The 23,093-nt window shown below is 40.1% G+C and overlaps 1 protein-coding gene across 2 annotated transcripts in view; it reads left to right on the top strand.

Annotated features, from left to right (window-relative positions):
• Window positions 1-23,093, top strand: part of LRRC4C (leucine rich repeat containing 4C) — a 611,872-nt gene that overhangs the window by 296,445 nt on the left and 292,334 nt on the right. For both annotated transcript variants that reach the window (XM_083602191.1, XM_083602188.1), the window contains exon 3: window positions 9,088-9,258. The gene's annotated coding sequence lies outside the window, so the exon portion shown is untranslated. The remainder of the gene's footprint in view (window positions 1-9,087; window positions 9,259-23,093) is intronic.

Raw genomic sequence — 23,093 nt, 5'->3', positions numbered from 1 at the left:
TTCACCTTTAAATGCAAACTGAATCAAATTCCTCTCCCATTCCTAGTAGGGCTTTTGTTTTCTTCACCTTGCAGAAGATAAGGACTTGCTAAGTATAGATTCCACCCCATGCAGGGAGAAGGAATTGGAGAAATTAACCCAAAGCAGTGGGAAATAGGGGGGCATTAACCCCAATAAACTAGGGAAAGTAAGGATCTGCTGTTTGGCAAAATATCTCAGATCTAAACCAATAGTGACACAGTCCATAAACTACTGATTCCCTCTTCCCTAGCCAACATCCCCTCCTGACTTAAATGCACCCAGAACCCCTACAGGATTGTGCCTTATTTCCCAGGAGGTGGTATTTCAATTACTGTTTTTAATTAATGGGAATTTCTAAGCACAACTGAGTTTGGGCAAACAGAAAGGAGTACTCAAAGCACTGTAATTAGATACCGAGGCATCCTGTTGGGACTATTCTATCAGTTGGTGATTCTTACGTCTGATGGGTTGGGGTTGGGAATAATGGCCAGAGGAACTAGCGAGAACCAGTGCTATTCTCTATCCCATATTCAAAGGACAGCAGCCATGGTGAATGGAAGAGAGCAGATGATTCATTTTCTTTCCAACTCCACTGCTCTGCCCACTTGGTGTAGAGATTGAATGCCTCCTATGAGCTTGTCAACAAAGCTATTATTCCACTCATTGGTCAATATATGTTCATTTTCTGCTGACTGCCCTGGGAATCGATGCATTGTATGCTGATCTTTTCCTTGAGTTCATTTTCCTCGAGACACTAATGTCTAATCCTCTGTTCATCTGCATCATGCAAACGTCCTGATTATGTGGCTTTCCAACTGCTGAAATAATAATTCTCTTCAGTGGAGACTCAAGGACAAAAGGAGGTGATAAAAATTTATCTGTGTCTTTGTGAACCTCTTAATTGAAGCAAGCAACACTGCAGTTTCATCTCGCCCATCTCTGTTTCACCATTTCCTTCTTTCTCCCCCTTTCTAACTTGAATTTTACAGGGGTGTGTGGAATTGTTCTGGATACAACAGCGTAAAACATAAACAAAGATGTGATTAAAAAGATGCCAAATAGAATTTAGAAGCTAAATATTCCTTTTAAAAAGGCATTAGGCAAATGCTTGCATCTTGATTACCCCACTTCCTCCAAGAATACAATTTATATACTAGTACAGTCAAGTCAGAAACAAAGCAGTGAAAACAGATCATTTTACAGTGGATAAATGACCCTGAATATCTCTGGCTTGGAGTGTTAACATTGATATAGAAGATAAATGGGAAACAATTTTTCCAAAAAAAAAGTAATTTTTCTACTTCATTACTCAAGTCATCCAATCTTGTTTCCTTAACTTGCTTGTGATTGTAAGATCCCAAGATCTTTGATGCTATGAGCAATAGACAGTTGGTAAATTGGACTTTCTTAGAAACTGAATAATCATTGATTTATCAGCAGCAAGCTAGTGCCTAACTTAGACCTTCCAAAGCTGCAAATGGAACCTCTTTCCACCTCCAATGAGAAGAATTAGCAAAGAGGCAAACAGAAGATCATGACAAAGAATTCACTGAATGGTGTCAAATACAGAGTTCTACAAACCTTGAACAGAGAGATCAGTTGTTTTCACAGCCATGCAAACAATTACCAGATACCCTTTTATACTTTTTAGTTTTGATTTCTATTTATTAAAATGCAAAATCAAACATAGAACAAAATCATATCAGAAAACAGGTTTGAAATAGTTTAACAGATACAAAAGGGGGGGGGGGGCAGAGACATAAGTAATACATTCCTGACTTTGGATATAATTCTAACAAGTCTATAAAAACAGAAATACAACAGACATGGATATCCCTTATTTTCCAGGGGCATCAGTTGGATTTCCGATAGACCATAGTTTCCGAAGCTCTGCACGTATTTCTTTTTTATTGTATTAGCCACAGCCATTTATAGGAGATGGGGGGGATTGGTTATTGTTTTTATTGGGTTTTATAAACAAGAATAATGTTATACAAATAAGTATACTAAGTTTTCTCATGTCATTTCTTTATCACAAAAATAGCATAATAAATGTGGGAAAATATCTACAACATATGTTTCATTATTAGTGGTCAATGTATAAGTTCTTGCTTGTGGGGATTGCTTATATTCTGAATTATTAACATAAACAGAAAGATAATACCAAACAGAATTTTTGTGTGTGTGGACACCTAGAGTTTCTCAGAGATCCTTTCGAAAATGTGTTTAATCTGGATTGGAATAGTACACAACAGTGACTGTACCACATGCTTTTAGTATTGTGGCACCAGTTCTGTGGAATTCTCTTCCTTTAACACAAGGTTGCTCTAATCACCAATGGTTACAGTTGCCACCTTTTAATTTTGACCGGTGTCAGTCACCTGTCCAGGTTGGTCCACAGGGGGTGAGATAAGAATCCGAACTGCCAGCAGGATTCAGTTGCTTATACCAATTATGACAGGTCAACTGCTAGTTAAATTAACAAGGCACATGGAGCAGGAATCTCATGTGGTCTGAACTATGGCAGGCTTGATGGTACCCTGTCATCCAAAACTGGGAGGGACGTGTAGTGAGCACAAGGTTAATCTTGTATCTCTGTTGTTTAGAAGCAGCCCAATATGTTTCAGATTCATTCTCTGTCATTTTGATGTGATATATATTATTCAGGTCAAAATCTGATCTGTGAAGTCTGAAGCTGTGTTTTGCCCTCATTGACTATAATGAAGAATCTTAAAAAAAGAAAAGAAAAAGTACTGTATCTGTTTTCCTTTTCGTGTAAGTGGATGAAGTTTGCAGGCAGAGTTGACTAACCCTGCTGAGTTTCAGGCAGATCCATCCAGAAGTTTTCATCTGGAATGAAGACAGAATGAAGTATTATTCATAGATCTGTAATCTCCTCTTATGAAACCAAACAATTGGGGGGGGGGGATATGCCTTGCCCTCATGGCCAAAACTTGGAGAAAAGTGACAACCCATGAGGAGAGCAATTCTATTTATTTACTTCATGATCTCTCCCCTAAATCACTGTGATTGGATTGCATTGGCCGGGGGACAATTCACTTTGATTAGACTGTCATAACCTCCCACTTCTCAACCAGCTTTCCCCCGCCCTTTCCCCTTTTCTCTCCCAAGTTACCCCATCAGCATGGTTTCATTTCTTGGAAAAGATGAGAAGTGTTTCTGCATTTAAATTACTTGGAAAAACAGAGGCAACAGAGCTATTCAGAAGATGTTGGCATTCCTGACCTTTCCTCAAATACCTTGCTAACAGCAAGATCCAGTTCAGGAATTTGAGTCTGTCCCAAATCACCCTAATTTTGTCTTTTTATTTGGGGTACAAACAGATCCAATGCACATCCCTACTAAATCACAGAATTATAGAATTGTAGAGTTGGAGGGGACTCTGAGAGTCATCTATTCTCACCCTCTGCTATGCAGGAAAATCTGTTCTATAGAAGCACAATTGCTGGATTGGAACCAAATCTATTTTCATTTCTTATGTAGATAAGCCATTTGTTGAGGATGCTATATAGGCATCATAACAACATCTGGTTGAAGCAGCACTAGGTGGCTGCCTTATGTTCCAGAAAATATGCAAACTAAGTTTGGTTCATCTAATAGATATTTACTGACAAGAGTTATTTGCAGCTAAACAGCAGGATTATGAGGATGGTAAAAGTAATAGTGGTGCTGTTGCATGTTTCTTGTCCAAATCTATTTTATACAATTTCAGTTGCTTGTTCTTTATACTCATGGGAATCATCTGTAGAGCTAACTCCCTATTTCTGTGGATCTGCAGGTGCCTGAGGGAGTTCCCCTTTGTCTTAAACTTGCCTCTAGCTGGGTGCAAGTGTCCTCCACTTGGGTCACACTTCCATCTCCCCTCATTAAAAGACAGGTCCCACCCCTATCCCCAACAGCACTTCAGGCAATTCTGTCCATTCAAGCTGTGCAGTTGTGATGAAATCTGACATGGCAGTCACAGGAGAAGATGAAGCCAACAGAACGAAGAAGGGAGCAAGCAGTGTGGTGAGCAGTGGCAGCTCCCTGAGTGTTTAAAACACCACATCCTCCTGCCTGTTTCTGTCCATTACTCGATCAGTAGGGCAAATGGAGAAAGGTGGTCCTGCTTGAGCATCAGAAAGAGTGCACAAACCTCCTAGAATGGTGGATGGAAGGAATAATTGGGGAGTCACCATAACTCAGTGGTAGAGCATCTGCTTTGCATGCCAATGGCCCCAGGTTCAGCCCTAGTCCTCTCCAAGTAGGGCTGTGAATGATCCCTGCCTGAAACTCTGGACAGCTGCTGCCAATCAGTGTAGGCAACTGAATTAGATGGACCGAAAGTCTAACTTGATATAAGGCAGCTTCCTATTCTGCAATAGATTTGTGTGGTCAAATGAACATCTGGAAAGGAGTACAGAGAAACACCTAAGGAAATAAGTCTGTTCAGGTGTAGATAAGTTTGTTGTACGTGACAATTGGTTTTATAGGATATGCTCCTTCATGTATATATGTTTTAAAACAATGTGTTCTACAACACTGCTGTTAAACTGTAGTAATAAAGCAAAAACACAAAGCCCAAAAACACTTTCATATTTCCTACTGGTACAATAAAATAAAGCATATGTAAAAAAAGTAGCACTTGTATAAGTAATATCCATAGCAATGGCATAAACTACACAGAAGAAGAACTGAGCAATGAGTGGTACACAGATATTTAATATGTACATATTTCTAGACATTTTCTAGGCAATAGAAAAATATGCATATGAATCCAGGCAATAACTATTGGGACTTGACATCTATTATGTATTATAAATTTAACAGAGGTTGGGGGGAGTTTATTTTCTTTTCAAAAATATGTATTTTGCGGAGCTTAGACTCTTATGACTGCCTGTGGCATTGTAGACTGTTGTGGCCATATATTTCTGACATTAAGAAATAGGGGTAGGGCTATTTAGTTTTTGTGTAATTTTGTGTAAAATCATTGCCATAATAGTGCTTCTTCCTTTGTTGCTTCAAGTTATTATGGAGCACAAAGAATATTAAAATAAGTTATTAAATTAAAAGGAGTATTTTATTTTATTCACCGAAACTGAGAGTCCCAGGTGGAGACTTTAAAAGGGTTAGGCAGAAATGTCTAGATTTCTGATATATTCCTGGTCTCCCAGCAATGTATTGGGTCACATTCAGTTTAGCCTTCCTTCTATTAGAAAAAGGATATTTGAAATTAGATTACCAATAGTTACCTGAGGTTATCCCAATCAGCAGTTTGAAGTTGTTGTGCTCAGCATTTGAGAGGAAAGAATGTGCAGTTTTGTTTTCTGAAACATGGTAATAATCTCAGTTGTTAGAGCAGGCAAAAAGACGAGTCTTGGCAAAATTCATTTTGAGGCATCAAAATTTATAAAGCAGAAAATAGAAGCTGGTGATGGATGACATTCTTTCGTCAACCTGACAAGAAATGCAGCCCAATCAGAATCTAAAATGTGAGGGCCACAAAACAAGCTGAAATGATTGGGTGGGGGCAAGCACACCTGATTGAAACATAATGGAGGATGAGGTTTTGTTCTGTTGTTTGTCAAATGAACAAACATGTATGTGATGCAGATGGATCCCACCTCCTTTAAAAGGTTGCTATACCAGAAAGGTGGGAACATCATAACCAGGATCAGTGCTCACAGAAAGTTGGGGTGGGAGGATCTGACTATCAAACATCTGTATTCAGTGAGGGATTTTTTTTCTCCCTATCTACATATGAATCAAAATACTTTAACCTGCTAAAAAATATTTTTCCTTTCCTTTTGAGACTGAATATGTGTTTAATCAAAGCAAACAAAACCTGCATAATCTGCCACATTTCATTGTCCAAATGTTCATCTGTTAAACTATCACTTTCATGGAAGTGATGTTGCATGTAGGGTTGGGGAGGAATCCAGTTTTCTCTATATTTTGGAGCAAACCTTCCAATTTTGCCCCTCATGCATGGATCTGATAATATGCAGACCCTTCATATGGGAAGAAAGATGGCCGCTCCCATATACCTATGTGGGCCACCATCTTTTTTTCCATAGAATGTCCCTGGTAGCCTTACAAGGATAGAATTTGTTAACGTGTATGCACTTCCATGAGGACTTGCTAATATAACTTCAGTCTAGATAAGTATCTGAAATGATCCACTGATGGACTACAGTTTTCCCAATAAACATTTCGCCCCTGCTATTAAGTGGGGAGTCCAAAATATGGTCATTTTTACTCTTAGCCATTTATTCTGGTTCCCTATTGGTCAGAAAAAAAGATTTGGGAGCACTGTATTTTGATCCAAATAGCGTACCACCCTGTCCTATCATATTGTCATCTTGAAAATGAAAGACAAGGACAAATATCATCTGGGTAGTAGTTTTTAATAGCTTTCTGAAGAATAGAAATATCTGATCTTGCCTGGGAATGGATCATTTCTTGTCCTCCGTTGTGTGCATTTCCAGAGACAATATGTAACCTCCTTGCAGAAAATGAAATATAGTGATGGCTGGTACAAGTAATAAAAGATATGAAATTCATTTGATATTTAATAAAACAATATTGAGAGATTGAAAATACTGTCCTGAACTCTTCTGACATAGTGGCTTCCATAGCTCCCATTAAACATAATATATGCTTGAGGATTATTTTCTAATACCATTCAATGTATTTACTTTTTAAAAAAGAAGAAAAAAGGATTTGAAATATATTTGAAATTACTGAAAGTTTTGGAATTTTTAATTATCAGTGCAGTTGTCTTTTAAATTAATCCCTACAGAAAGAAACTGGCTTTGGTGATTCTTTTTTCTGTCCACAGTTTGAGAAGGATGGTAGCTCAGATTTACCATAGGTTTAACGTGATAAAATCAATTTATGAAACTGCTACGTTCATCAGATAGACTGTCTACTCAGAAGATTGACAAGCATTGATGGTTTGTGTTTGAAAAAGAAAAAGGTGGATACAGCTAGATTACATAAATTTGAAGCAGATATGCCTGCCCATACCTTCAGTCAGATGGGGTATGAAGGTTGCAAAAATATACGAGGGTGGTATCATATATGCTATTCATGATCCAACCTTCTGTGCATTCATTGGAAGGTCTGAACAGATCCCTTCATATGTAAATGCAATTCCATATGGCCAGGATCCTTGCAGAAAGCAAGCTGTAAACCAGGCATAGGCAAACTCGGCCCTCCAGATGTTTTGGGACTACAATTCCCATCATCTCTGACCACTGGTCCTGTTAACTAGGGATGATGGGAGTTGTAGTCCCAAAACATCTGGAGGGCCAAGTTTGCCTATGCCTGCTGTAAACAGTCCTTTTTGCATAGTTTTATGTACACCAGGCTCTGTTCAAAGTCTTGGGATGTGAGTGTACTACAGGGTGTGCAAAGGTTTTGAAAGAATAAATCATGCCTCAAGAACTAAAGCAAGGCCTCTTCTGGCAGATTCAGGGCTTGTCTGAGTTTAAGTGGTATCTCTTCACAATAACCCTGAACTGAAATGGAAACTCCAAAGTGGCTCGCAGCACTTCAGAAATTCAGATTATTTAAAATGAAAAATGTGCAGAATATTTCTCCTCAAACTTGTCATATAAGAAAAACACCAACTTGGAGAGATGAGGGAGAGCAAAAGCTCTTGTGGGACTGACTGACAGATCTAACTTCCAGTGAGAAGGAAGGGTTTTACCAGGGCTCTCCAATCACAGTACTTTGGGGGCAGGGGTGTTGATGTAATGTTATCACTTGGTTATTGTTGGTTGTATATTCAATACTAGTTCTGCTAGTGCTGCTTGCTTGGAAAATGCTGAACATTCAAATCCATTTGCCTCTGTGCCACATATCCACTCCTGTCAAAACATTTTTACACTTAGTTTCTGTGACCTTTGGTGCCAATTAAGCAGAATACAAGCCTGAAGCATCTCTCCCATAACTTCTTAGCCACTGCTTCTATCCTTCTGAGTTTTTTCCAGGTTATTTTCCCAGCGCAGCAAATTTACTCCCCAAAATTCAGTTTTAAAGGTACATAGTAAAAACAACAACCCTAGACTGATTTGCCTGCAGTTTTATAGTAGGTGTACCTTTATAAGCATAAAATTGTAGAGCTGGTCTAATTATGCAAGGTGGTTACATTATTGTCTCTGGAAATGCACACAACAGAGGACAAGAAATGATCCATTCTGTTGGGAGCTGCCCAGAGTGGCGGGGAAGTCCAGTCAGATGGGGTATAAATAATAAATTGTTATTATTATTACAGTGGTACCTCGGGTTACATACTCTTCAGGTTACATAAGCTTCAGGTTACAGATTCCGCTAACCCAAAAATAGTACCTCAGGTTAAGAACTTTGCTTCAGGATGAGAACAGAAATTGTGCTCCAGCGGCGCAGCGGCAGTGGGATGCCCCATTAGCTAAAGTGGTGCCTCAGGTTAAGAACAGTTTCTGGTTAAGAACGGACCTCTAGAACAAATTAAGTACTTAACCTGAGGTACCTCTGTATTATCCACTCCCAGGATCTTGTTGCTTTAAAGCAGGGTTGTATTTTTTCCTTAATTTTAATTTTTTATATATGCAAAACTGCTTTGAGGTTTTTTACAATCAAGCAGTGCATAAATTTTATGAAGGGGGATACACTTTTGAGTTACCTGGTGGTTTCTGAGGTATTGCTTGCATCCACAAGCACTGCTGTGCACTCATAGATAACAGTGAGAAATATTTTTTTGCTCCCACTCAGTTGCACTCATAACCAGTTACTGGCAGGTTGTGCCTAACAAACTGCTTCACTGATTGCTGCTGAATATTCTGTTTTCGATATTGCTTTTCATCATTGAACAGAAATACGTGCAGTTCCGCCAGAAAACCCCATCATCACCTCTTCTTATATTTAAGAAGAGTTTATGTTTTTGGCAACTGTAGCAATCTATTATTGTTTTGCGGCTATTTTTGTGGAGAAAATGTGAAGCATTTGAAGCATTTTAGTATTTTTAAAGACTGTTTATATAGAATGAATTAATTATTTCAATGTCAATATTTTCCTACCCAGGTCCAAGTGAAAAGAAAAACAGTGGGGAAGGGTCAGAGGGAAGAACAAAAGCAAATTGCCCTATTCAATCTGTTGATGAGGAGACATACAGAGTAAGAGAAAACAAACAAACCAGCAAATGGACTCCATTTTGGAAATTTGGGATGTTTTCCAATGAAGAATCTTGCACAGGTAATCAGTTTTGTTTTTGTTTTTTCATTTCAAGTTCCGTGACATTTCTCTCTTCCAAGAATGTGTGCATAGCTGCACTGTGAGTGCCATTTCTATTTCATCCATGTCATTTGTTTTTAGTAGTCTGTTACAAAGAGGAGGAAAACAACCTTGTAAAAATATTACTGCTGATGGTGATTTATTTTTTGGGAATTGATGTTAAGCTGACCTTAAAATTAATGATGTTGGACACTTCAGTGAAGTTGAAATGGCAGTAGGACAGTCTCTTCTGCATGAGTCTTATGGATGTGTCTGACTTTGTTGACAGCGTTCCATGTTGTGAATGTGGGTGCAAATTGTGACATTATCACAGAACATAGTGTTTTGGGAAGTTGATTATTTCCCCCCATTGTGAGCTCTAAAGTTGGCTCTGGCAGCTTGATGATGCAATCAAATGAAGTTATTTTGTATTTAGCTTGGAAGAGCACTTGCTGCATTCCATTCAGTGCCATGATAACTTTCAAAGTCATTCTTCCATATGTGAATTCAAACTGGTGTGTCCAGATGCAACCCATTTACACATCCTAAAGCAGCCTTCCCCAAGCTTGTTGTCATCCTGACGTTTTGGACCAGATCCAGTAGGCATGGTGAACAGTCACATGCATAGGATGTGTATTTCAAACCCTTGGGAGAATGTAAGATGCTCTTCTAAAGGACTACAGGAACATCCTAATATCATTTTAAATCTTTTGATCAAAGTTCAAAACCATGCCAGGATAGCTGAGGCTGGAAGACTATATAAATCTAAAATAAGCCAGCTAAATTACATTGTCATCATCTCAGCACAGTAGATTTCCATTCTAGCATGTTGCATTAAAGAAGAATGTACAGTGGTACCTCCGGTTACAGACGCTTCGGGTTACAGACGCTTCAGGTTACAGACTCTGCTAACCCAGAAATAGTACCTCAGGTTAAGAACTTTACCTCAGGATGAGAACAGAAATTGCGTGCCAGCAGCACGGCGGCAGCAGGAGGCCCCATTAGCTAAAGTGGTACCTCAGGTTAAGAACAGTTTCAGGTTAAGAATGGAGCAGGTTAAGAATTAAGTTCTTAACCCGAGGTACCACTGTAGCTCATTCCCCCCCCCCCCGCCCCAGAAAGATACAACAAATATTTTCCCCAATAAGAAACCCAAAAGTCTTTCAGTCCATTGGCTTCTTCCACCTGCTGTTGGACAAATCCCAAAATAAATTTGGGTCGATACAGGTGGTCATGATAGAAAACTAGCACCTTAAGAATCTACTCCCTAAATATGATGAAAAGCCAACTCTCTAGTGTTCACCAGCAAGTGACAACTATCCATTAATATGACAGAAACAGCTTCAGTGGCCCTAGTGGATTACTGGGGGTGGGGAAGAATTCAAAGCAGCCATTCACCCCTGCTGATTATTCAGGACTCCTCACTGGCACTTTACGCTGTGCAGTACAAATCCATATTGATCTTCTTATATGAACTGAGAAGTTGGAATGGCTTGTTGGCACCAAGTAGGAAGCCTACTGATTTTTCTTTTCTTTTCTTTTCTTTTCTTTTCTTTTCTTTTCTTTTCTTTTCTTTTCTTTTCTTGGAGAAGACATCCAAAGGGCAGCCCTCCTCAGAAATGCTTCTTCACTAGCTTGGAAGCTTATGTATGGTTTTGTTTTGGCACATTTTTTTTTCATTGTCTACATGAAGCCACCAAAAGAATTTGACTGTAAATCTGAAATTAGGGTTTATCAGTATGCTTACAGTGATACCTCGGGTTACATACGCTTCAGGTTACATACGCTTCAGGTTACAGACTCCACTAACCCAGAAATAGTACCTCGGGTTAAGAACTTTGCTTCAGGATGAAAACAGAAATTGTGCTCCGGCGGCGCGGCGGCAGCAGGAGGCCCCATTAGCTAAAGTGGTGCTTCAGGTTAAGAACAGTTTCAGGTTAAGAACGGACCTCCGGAACGAATTAAGTATGTAACCAGAGGTACCACTGTATTACACACTGTTCTGCAATTCATTATCTAATCAGTTCCTAGCAAGCATATTGTTCTCTTCTGAGACACTATCTGGGAGTGATGGTTGTACAGAATCAGGTCATTTGGAAGAGCCAGAAGTGATGTCAGTGGGAAAGTCAGGGAATGTTGCAGAAATAGGTTTACCTTTTACCATTGGGACGCTGGTTGCCTTCTTGGATAAGGTGCACAATGTGGGAATATTCCAGGCTTTTTGTTGTCCTCCAATTGTATTGCTGACCTTTTGATTGATTTTTATTGCAATTCATTTATTTGTTGCATTGATTACTTCATTTTTTTTTAGTAATACTGATTACTTTATTTTCATGTTTTTAATGGTATCTAGATTTTCATGTTTTTAATGTTATCAGGATTTTATTATGGTTCTTACCTGCTTGTAGTTTCTTCAAACTTTGCTGACACAATGGATCACAAATGCTTGAATAACTCTCGTAATTAACAATGTATGATGAGCCTTATTGAGCCTACAGTGACTATTGTTGCTCTAATGGGACATGACAATTTGAAGTAAAATAATTTGTTGACAGAAGACTTAAACAATAAGATACATCTGACAAACCTATGTGAGTTGAACATTTTGCGCTCTAATTTATGTGAAGATCTAAAAAAGAAAAAAACATTTAAAGAATACCTTGTGAAAAAGAAGGAACAAAAAGGTCCAGAATGTGTTTATTATCATTATTATTCTTTCTAAAGACCACAGATTACAGAAAATTGTGTAACCAGCATGATGCAGCCTTGTGAGCAAGTCAGACATATGGGCCAGGCGATATCCCGTAGGATAATGCATGGCGCAAACCAATAATAATAACTGTACCTGGAAAATAAAGGTCACCAATCATAGTTAATGCCAAGAAATAATCAAGGATTTGGTAGGACCTAGTAGTACAAAGTGAGAGTATATGTATATATTTATTTCAACCTGAGAACATCTATTCATTGTGGGCAAGAAAAAGGAGGAAATTATAGGAAAGGCTGAAAAGATATTTTTGTTTGAGGGAGGCATTCTTATTATCCTTATACAATTTATGTGGCTCACACAGGATAAAAGTGTAGTCTATAAAGTAAAGCTTCCCACAATTTCTCCTCCACTGTACAGCACTTTGCTCAAATTCGATTACAGGTGAAATGGACCCCTCAGACGCATGACTATTGTAAGAGGAGGGGAGATTTTCTCTGAGTGCCCTGTCCTACTATAGCTCCCTCCCCTCCCCAAAATATGTTCCAAAGGGTTGGAGGAACTTACAAAACAGTGCAGATGGGCTGATTCAAAGGATGAATTTGAATAAATTCCTCCTCCATTTACATTAGCTGATATGCTTGCTGGGTTAAAATAATAATAATAATGTTGCATGAGTGGAATCCCTGTAACATTAGTCTAAGAGCTCCTAAATGGATCAGATGCATTATTTCATTTATTTGGAGAAAGGTGGTCTAAACATGGATTTGACTATGCATGTGGCTTAAATGCCTTAACTGAAATGAACAGAGACCCCACAAGTGTGTATTCATGCAACTGTTGTCTTGTTCTGTCTTTTGTGGGGTAGATAATAAATATATCTACCAACTTTGGAAAATCAGTTTTACTCCTCCAACTGACCTTGAAAAACTTGTTATGTGTAGCTACAAATCTCATCAACCTTAGCGCATCAGAATCTGGGCTGGGAAGCAATTGGGCAAAATACGGTAAATTCTGGAACAGGTTTATATGTTCATGGCCAGGTAGAATCTGCCAAGGAGAGGGCCTGCTTTTTTTTACATATGGATACACATTGAGATTTTCTGGCTCATCCCAAGGTAATATTTGCTGTGGCAAACGTAGGGAGATGATTCAAGAAACTGGGGGGGGGGGGAGCATTATTACTTATTACTGAAAGTCTTACTACAATTAACTGTCAAAATAGTTGCTGTTTTAGGCTTCATCTTGACTGATGGTTCCCAGAACTGCTTTCCGCCATGCACACACAGGCATGGACAACTTCAGTACTGTACATTTTATCATTACAACTTCTCCATTTAAGGAAAATATTGCATCTTTGTGTGTGTATGTGTGTGTTTAAAAAAAAGATGTATGAACTACTGGTGATACCTGTGTAGCATTGCAACCCCCTCCCCACAAAGGAATGGTCTGTTAGCTACCTAGGCCCTGAAAAATAACTTTGTGGTCTGTGTCATAATCCAATCTAGCTTCTAGGTCTCCTTCTATTCAATTATATATTTGTATCACATTTGAATGAGACACAGTCATTAGATCCAGTATAGCTTTTGCATAAGAGATCCTGAATTTCAACTGAGAAGCCTCGTCTTAAAACATTCACTTCAGATAACATTTTCCAAAAGCCTGCAACTAGAATATTAAAAGTGGTTCTGACTTTGAATATTTACAACTTTTTTAAAAAAAAAATATGCATTGGCTTGTTCCCCATGTCAATTTAAACATTCACTAGTTGTGGGATCGTTATGAGAAGATCCAGACTTCACTCATCTCCTGGAAATGAAAAACTTTCTACCAATGCAAACATATATTTGCCTTTATGTGTTCTTTCTTTAATTTAACTAGCACTGAGGCAATACCCCCCCTCCCCAATTTCTTGTCCATTTCACTAGTGGTAGCCAGGGCTTTTTTTCAGCTGGAACTTGCCAGAACTCAGTTCTGGTACCTCTCAGGTGGGCACCATTGCCATTATAAGAGAACAAGGGAAGTGTTGATGGTGAGTCCCAGCACCTCTTTTTATAGAAAATAGCAGTGGTGGTGGTGTTCCATGTAGGCTTTGCAGGCAAGACCTGACTAGGTAGTAACATGAGCTCTTTCTTGTTTTGTGACATATTTTGCCATCACCATTTCTCCCCCATACAATGTCCTTCTTCGGATGATGGTGTGTCATGATATAACAGCATCTTATGCCCATTGTGAGAAACATGACAGCTCTTCAACTAGCAGAGGCCTCCCCCACAAAGCCACCAGAATTTTGGGATTTAAACTGATGTGCCTTCATACAATTACTCTGTGAAACTTCTGGACAATCAAGAATAATCTTCCAGGGAAGAAAAATCAGCCATTTGTTTATGTGAACCAGTTGATAGACTTGTTCCTCAAATACTGATCAGGTAGCAAAAGTGGAACACATCTATAGTGAGAGCTTTCATCAAAGTTCTAAAGGGACTCTGTGGTTTAGACCACAGTGCCACCTGTGCTCTGTCCCCGCTCCTGCAAGTATATAAGTAGGTACTTCTGTGGCAGGAAGGTAAAAGGTGTTTCTGTGCCATCTGGTTTCTGTCACGGTGTTCCGTTGTGCCAGAAGTGGTTTAGTCATGCTGGCCACATGACCCAGAAAGCTGTCTGTGGACAAACTCCAGCTCCCTCGGCCTGAAAGTGAGATGAGCGCCACACCCCTTAGTTGCCTTTGACTGGACTTAACTTTCCAGGGGGACGCGGGTGGCGCTGTGGGTTAAACCACAGAGCCTAGGGCTTGCCGATCAGAATGTCGGCGGTTCGAAACCCCGCGATGGGGTGAGCTCCCGTTGCTTGGTCCCTGCTCCTGCCAACCTAGCAGTTCAAAAGTCTGTGCACTGCTCTGGTTCACCAGAAGTGGCTTAGTCATGCTGGCCACATGACCCGGAAGCTGTACGCCGGCTCCCTCGGCCAATAAAGTGAAATTAGCGCCGCAACCCCAGAGTCATCTGCGACTGGACCTAACGCTCAGGGATCCTTTACCTATACCTTTTACCCAAGTTCTAAAATATGTAGGAAAAAATTAAAAAGTGACCTTTGTGAAGTTTTGTTGGATTTGAGAAATATCTTCACTTTTATCCAAAGATAATAACTTTGAATTTTATACAGAGTATTACGGGGAAATTTTAAGTGCTTGTATGATTTCTCTGACATTGTGAGATGACATTTTAAACAGATAAGACGACACCATTAGGAGATGGTTATACATCTCTCTGGCAGTTATTTTGCTCACACTCTGACTGTGTGAAATTGCCCAATAGCTGATAACAAGCAATCTCTGAACATGTGTTGTCACTGCATGGAACCCATTATGATGAGTCTCTAAATTACATAACCCAGGGGAAGTTGAGCAGTAATATTGCAAATAAGAGTTCTTATTTGAAGGATTTTGTATTCTTAATCCAACTTTGGATTTATTACACTTGTTCCTGGAAAGCACTGATAAACTAAAAACCCTGACAAATGCTCAGTCCTTGGGAAACGTCCACTCTAGAGTTGAAAATGACTTTGTGTATCAGACTGGAGGGTGGGGTGTTTTGGAATTGCAGAGCAAATTATTCCAGCAGATAAATTCTGCACAGCTGATATATACATTAGTGAAAAATTACTGCATACTCAACGAATACTTCTTATGTGGGACAGCACAGCACAGCACAGTCTGCAAGGGTCATAGCCATATATTTCATGTTTTGTTTGATGGCCAATTTTCTTCCTTGAGGTACTTAAAGTGAGAGGCACAACTGTTCACTGAATGCAAAGAAAGGATGTGTATTCTTCACATAAACTGTGTAGATAAGCAAAAATATGGTAAATGGAGCAAATATCTGGACTTTAAGTAAACACTGATGGAGCCTGGATAAACTCTTGGGATTGTGCAATGACAATGATGTTCAAAAAAGGCAAATTCCATGATGGGGAATCTTAGGAAGGTGATTGGGGGGGGGAGGGGGGAGGGTGCATTGTAATTCATTTATACATATCTATGGGACAGACCATACAGAAGGCTGATCGCTGAAGAATTAATACTTTTGAATTATGGTGCTGAAGGAGACTCTTGAGAGTCCCATGGACTGCAAGAAGATCAAACCTATCCATTCTGGAGGAAATCAGCCCTGAGTGCTCACTGGAAGGACAGATCCTGAAGCTGAGGCTCCAATACTTTGGCCACCTCATGAGAAGAGGACTCCCTGGAAAAGACCCTGATGTTGGGAAAGATTGAGGGCACAAGGAGAAGGGGACGACAGAGGATGAGATGGTTGGACAGTGTTCTTAAAGCTACGAACATGAGTTTGACCAAACTACGGAAGGCAGTGGACGACAGAAGTGCCTGGCGTGCTCTGGTCCATGGGGTCACGAAGAGTCGGACATGACTAAATGACTAACAACAACAACATGGGACAGCTACATCTGGACTACTGTGTACAGTGCTGGATATTATAGAGTTGAACATAAAATGGACAATTGAAATACTGTGCTAGTGTCAGTGGGGGCTGGTAGGGTGCAGGGCAGGGCAGTTAACAGTATGCAGAACCAGAGGTAGGTACAGCCACAGATAACAGTAGGTGGATCAAGAAACTGAGTACAGGCTTTCCAATCCATTGAACACAATGGGACTTCTAAGTAGACCTACATAGGATTTGTTCTATATATTCTGCCCCCATCTCTTAGATGGCCAGATACAAAAAAGGACAGGACTCCTGCCCCTAGTTATGTAGAAGAGGGCAAGCTATTGATTGCATCTATCTGTCTCAGGAGTCAATGGAGGAGTGCGCCTTAGGGGGTGAGGTCAAACTCTTGGAAGGTTACAGAGCCTGCTGTGGCTGTAGAGCAGAGCTTTCCAAACTGTGCGTCACAACACGGTGTGTCGGCTGCAGTGTGTAGGTGTGTCATGTGAACACTCTGTGCTCCTCCCGGGGCTGGAAAGAGGTTAGTTTAACCTCCAATTTGCTAGTAAAACTGAATTACTGTTTCATGAAACAATGCATGTCTAAAAAATGTATCACCGACATGAAAAGTTTGGAAGGCTCTGCTGTAGAGACTGATGTGGGAGAGACATGCCTTGTTGCAGCTGGGGCAGATGAAGGCATCTGGTCATGCTGCTACAGGTGTACCATGGCATTTATTCTCTCTGCACTCCTCCCAGCAGTATTTCCTCCTCTGGCCACTGCTATGGGTCAGTGGCGTAGGGTGGGTTGTCAGCACCCGGGGCAAGGCAAGTAATTTGCGCCCCCTAACCCGTGGATTTGCGCCCCCTAACCCTAACCCCCAGATGTTGCGCCCGGTGCGGCCGGCCCCCCTTCACCCCCCACGCTACGCCACTGCTATGGGTACACGACCTAACTGTCTCCAGGCACTGCAGTCATCTGCAAGGGATTCCCACACAACAGGGTTGAAGTTTCCAACCTTCATGTCACATTTGCATTGCATCACATCTTTGTAATGCAGAATTGGTTTGCCAAGGGGCCCGGTGCCTGAAGCCAGCTCCCTGAAAAGTACGTCCTTGGGGACCTTGCCATCTTCCATTCTGTGGACATGACCAAGGCAGCATAGATGTTTCTAAGTTAGGAGTGTGAACATGCTGGGAGTGTGGGCTTGGGAGAGCACATCTTTGTTTGAAACTCTGTCCTGCCATGTGACACTCAAAATCCTCCTGACACATGTGGAAGGGCAAGCTATATCTTCCAGAAGTCTCTGTTCTACACAGGCATTAAAGTTTCAGGGTCACTTTCCTCTTTTACATCTGGCCTCTCTCTCACTCTTTCTCTCATCCTTCTGCATCTGTGCACCATTCTTTCCTAAGCACAGAGTACCATGAATGCTTGCATGTGGGTATTTTTTGCTGTTGTTGTTAAATTACCAAAAGCAGCATCTTGTTCTGGCTTCTGTTAGTGCAACAACTTAGTGTGCAGTCAGTTAAATTACTTCAACAACCGAGGTAAAGAATTCCACAAGCACTCACTACTGGGTGTAAAAACAAGCAAACAATCAACCCAATAACAACAAATTACGTAATAGTTTGATGCCCTTTTATTATAACCCCAATCTGCTGCCTGAGGCTGCCCCCTCTCTTTCCATAATGTCAGGGCCGCCTCTGCAAGACAGGGATAGTTGCATAGTTTTACGCATCCTTTCAGGTACTTTAAAGCACAATGCAGACTAAGGGGAAAAAGTCATTTCAAGCCCTTTCAATTTTGGCTTCTCTTTCTGTCATTCAAAAAAAATAGCCCCCTTTTTATGGAGGTCACCTTCCATCTCACTGGGTGTGAATTTGATGGCAAGAGGGAGAAATGCCTTCTCTCCTTGTTTGTATAACAGAAAGCTTTCAAGCTGATCTCATCACTCTCTGACTGCATTTTGTAGGCACTGACATCAAGTCAAAAACATTTTCCTTCTTCAGTAAGAGACAGGGAGGAGCTGAGTGCCCATGCTATGTGCTGCATAGAATGACAGGTTGGTGAATGGGAGTAAGGGTACATAGGGCAAATATCAAATAGTAAATGGGGTTGTCTGCATTCGCCTTACATTTAGTTCCAGGCTGACAGCATAACACCTAGAGGTTATTCTCATGATGGGCATCAAAGAGTCAGATGTGAATGGTTTTCCTTGATGCTTTGACTTTTATTTGGTCTCATCAGCAAGCGCTGTAGAGGAACAATGCCTGTAGCAATTTCTCTTCTGCGGTGTTCAAAACTCAACTCAACTAAAACCCTAACAGAATCGCCCCAAGGGCAATCAGTTGAGGGTGGCTTCTCAAGTTCCCTAGCAGTTCTGAAGGAAGAATAGTGTGTGAAGGAGGAACAAGCACATATCCATTGTGGCTCATCGGGAGCAAATTCAAACCTGTTGGAGAGTTAGTGTCTGCTGTGGCTGTAGACACCAATACAGGAGAGACATGTTTTATCACAGGTGGAGCAGATGAAGGCATCCAGTTTTGCTGCTGCAGAAGAACCATACCATTTCTTCTCTCTGTGTTCCTCCCAGCAGTCATTCATCTTCTGGTTACTGCTGTGGATACACAACCTGTCTCCAGACACTGGCTCATCTGCAAGAGATTCCCATACAGCGGGGTTAATGTTGCTAGGCTTCACATCATGTTTGCAGCCATCTTTGGAACGTAGAGTTGGTGTGCCAATAGGCCTAGTGCCTGAAACCAGCTTCTCACAACCTATCCAGGAAGCAGTTCAGTGGAGGTGCTGTAAACATAAGCACTCTCTTTGCACATTACTGAGAAATATGAAAAGAGAAGTTCTTCTGGAATTTCTCAGTAACATCCTTAAGATAAAAATGCTTGAGCTCAACTCTGTCTAATTTCAAATAGGGGACGACTACTAATGATTATTCAAAGGTGATGGAAAGTATCTGTGTATATTCTCAAACTTGCCTCTTTGTTGTCATAGATCTCTTTTCCCCCTGGACCAAGCTGTGCCTCAGTTTAATCTATCATTGCATATAAATAAACAAGAGGAGCTATATGATTTACATTGGTGAATGGTTACAATCACCATTAAACTTAAAAGTTTGTAAAGTCCACTGGAAATATTATAACATTTTCAGTAAATGTTACAACCAAATGAGTGCCTTCAAAACATGTTTAAAGGTCTATCTGTTCCAGACAAAGACTATATACAATGTCACTGGTGTGTCATTACTCTGCTTTTTGACACAGAGACTTCCTGTATTTCCTATTGGGTCTCATGTAGCATTTTTGATGCCAACAGTCACCAACTTGCTAACATGTACATAAACAGGGAATTCCCAAGTTGTGTGTGACTGCTGACACACACACCATTTTCAGCACTGGAAGGGGGCGGAACGGGGCGGGCTGACTTGTGCGATGCCTCAGAACGCAACCCCCCAGGTAAATACTTACAGTTCAGGCAGTTCAGTTCCTTTTAAAACACTATAATGCAGCCCACTGCAACATGGAAATCAAGTCCGCCTTTAGAAGACAATACGTGTGAAAGTAGTCCTGACTCCTGAAGGCCTCCAAATTCAAACAAAACCTAGGTGAGACAGAGACAGGGTGGGAATGAATTTGTGTGTATGCGCGTTTGACTTTTCATCTGCTGTTGGAATTGTACATGACTGTCAGTTGCTGCATTTTGAGTGTTTCCTTTTTTTTTTAAGTGATAACTGTGGAGTGGAGTGATGTAGGGTGTGTGTGGAGGGTGTGGTCACTGAGTCTTCACAGCTTGCTTCCTGAATTCCTGATTTGTGCTCTTACATGTGAGGATGCTGTTTGTGCATGTGACATTTTTGAGATTCTCTCAGACATTTTGATAATTACTGTACGTTGCGCTCTGAAGCTGTATCTTGATGTATTCTTTATTTTGTATTCTATTCACTCTTGTTTCATTTTCATTTTTACTTATGTCTACTGTTTAGAGACATTTATTGCTTAATTGTGTTACTTAAAATGTGGATTGTTGTTAATTACTAGTATTGGTTGCAGAGAACATGGAAATTATATATATTTATATAGTACTGATTTTTGTTCTTGGAGGAGTTATACTATTTAGATATTTGTTGGAATATAAAGCAGTATATAAGTTCAAGAAACAAATGGCAAGCCAGTTTTAATACTGGCCTACAGATGCTCCACTGGTAGTGGATCCAGGAATGGGGCATGTCTAGTGAAGCCATGGATCCACAGGATCCTGTTCTTCCTTATTCTCCTGAGAATCCCAACATAGGCCCTTAAAGTACCCCAGCCCTGGAGCTGGCACTGTTAATTCTCTCCTGTTGACTGTAATGAGATTGGCTGCAGCTCCCTATTATGGCTGCTGTAAATTAGCAGGAATTTGGATGTTGCAATGGTTCAGCTGCTGACTTTCCTCCCCCTGTAGGGAGAATTGCTCAGAACATTTTCATCTGAATGCATTCAATTATTGTATTTCCACAACTGCTATGGGGATGAGGGGCAGGATTGCCATCAATGTGGTATGCTTTTGCTATCATTAGCACTTGGTTCCAAGTATGGGCCCAGAGCATCTTTGCCCATTCAAGCATACATTAATGTACAAGAGCCTGCCATCAATCCACCTCGCTAAAGCATCACTAATGACGAACGCAATGCTGTGAGTGAAAAAACAGGAGGTTTTACCGTGAACAAGTTGCAGTGATGAAGCTCAGTGCTATTGCATTTCCCAAGTGTTCTAATAAGTTATTTATTCATGCATTTATTCCCCGGGAGAAATGTTTTTCATGAGGATGATTTCCTTCTCTTTGCAAGGAAGAGGTGTTTTTCACACAAGCGATGTTAGCTCTATTGATTTTTCTAGTGATTAACATGGGGAAATGAGTGATATGCCAACAATATGTTGCAAGTCCACTGTGTTGGACACACAGAGAACTAAGAAGCTTATGCAGGGCAGAAGTCAAGGACTTGAAATAATGTAAACTTCTGTTGCACTTGACATTTTGAGCTCCCTCCTTATTTTCTTTTATTTATTTATTTATTATTTATTTATTATTTTTTGCTGAGGAGTTCTTTGTGTAAAAGTCCATTCTTGGGCATTACTGTCACTTCTGCTTTGACTATGGAACATTAACTCTGTTTTTGTTGCTCACATCTAGCAATGATGAGATGAAACGTGGCATATCCAGGCTGATAACCTAACATTTTCATACTTTTAAATGCATGCGTGCGCACACGCACACACACACACACACTTAAAACTCTCCTTTTCCTGCTGGCTTCTTTGGTTGACTATTCCCTCTGTTTAGAGCAGAACAGTAAGGAAGGTAAAGGGAAATAAATACATCTATATCTTTTTTTTTCATAAAATATTTATTGAAGTTTTCAAAAGAATTTTAAAAAAACAAAAAAAAAATACACACACACAAAAAAAAAACAAACCAAAAGCAAACATATATCTTTCATTAACATTTTTCCTTGACTTCCCCACATCTCCTCTTCTTGTATTCCAATTCAATTTTTAGTTCAACAAGTTCCTATCCCCAAATTTTACCTTATTATATTTAAATCCTTTTGTTTAACCAATTTTGACATAAATCTCAATCTTGATACATCAAATCTTATTCTTAATACCTTTTTCTAAAGTCGACCCCAATTCCATTTCACGATTTCCCCATTTTAATCTAAAATAGCAAAACAGATTATTTACAAAAAAGAATATATTTATACCGCCTTTGGATACCCAAAACCCCACTCCCCACTTTTCCCGGTTTCAATCCCCAACCAATGTCCATCAATCCATCTGGTATCAGCCTGGTGATCTCACATCCGAGGCCCTTAAATCTCTCTCCTTTCCTCTCTGCCGGTTTTTTTGATAGTCCTTTATGTTAAACGCCAGATCTCGGAGAAGCTCTGTCCCCATAAGGTCCATGCTTCTTCCTGCCAGGCCACCATATTTAAAATTGTAATCCAAATCTTGTTTTTTACTTCTTTTAAGACCAAATGTCCCAAAAACTCCTGCTTCCACTTTGGTCAAATTTATCTTTCCCTTTAAGTCCATCTTTACAGGCCTCTGGCCTGCCAGGTCTCCATATTTATGATTGTAATCCAAATCTTGTTTTTTGCTTCTTTCTTTAATCCTCTGCTGCATTATAGCTCCTCCTTCCTTTCCCTCTAAGTTGTCATATGTAGCTTCTTCAAATTTCTCAAGTTCCTTTTCTTGTTCACCTGCAAGAGTTTTTAGTTCAAGGGCACAGTCTTTTTGTTCTGGTACAGAGACTTGAGTCAAGTCCCTTCCAATTTCCACAGGTTTGTTTGCTTTTTCATTCAATATTATGACATTTTTAGCCAAAACAATGCTTTGTTCATGAAGTTTTCCCAGGCTTCGAAATATCTTCTCGAGTGCCGTCTGTATTTTTCCACTTACAGCCATTCTGTAATGTCCCAGAGCCCCCTCTAGGGGAGTGCTGGTTACTTAGTATTCCTTCCAGTTGTAAATCCAAAAGTCCTTTATTTTCCTTGGTTTTCGACAATTTGTTACCTATATGTAACAAATATAACCAGCCGAGGCAATAGAAACAAAGTTCTCTCTCTTTTTTTCCCTCTCAGCTTTGACAGCTAATTTGACAGCTGTCAAAG

Source organism: Podarcis filfolensis (genome assembly GCF_964270895.1).
Source record: "Podarcis filfolensis genome assembly, chromosome: 1".
In the NCBI taxonomy this organism is placed as follows: Eukaryota; Metazoa; Chordata; class Lepidosauria; order Squamata; family Lacertidae; genus Podarcis; species Podarcis filfolensis.
This window is presented reverse-complemented; position numbering and strand designations above follow the sequence as displayed.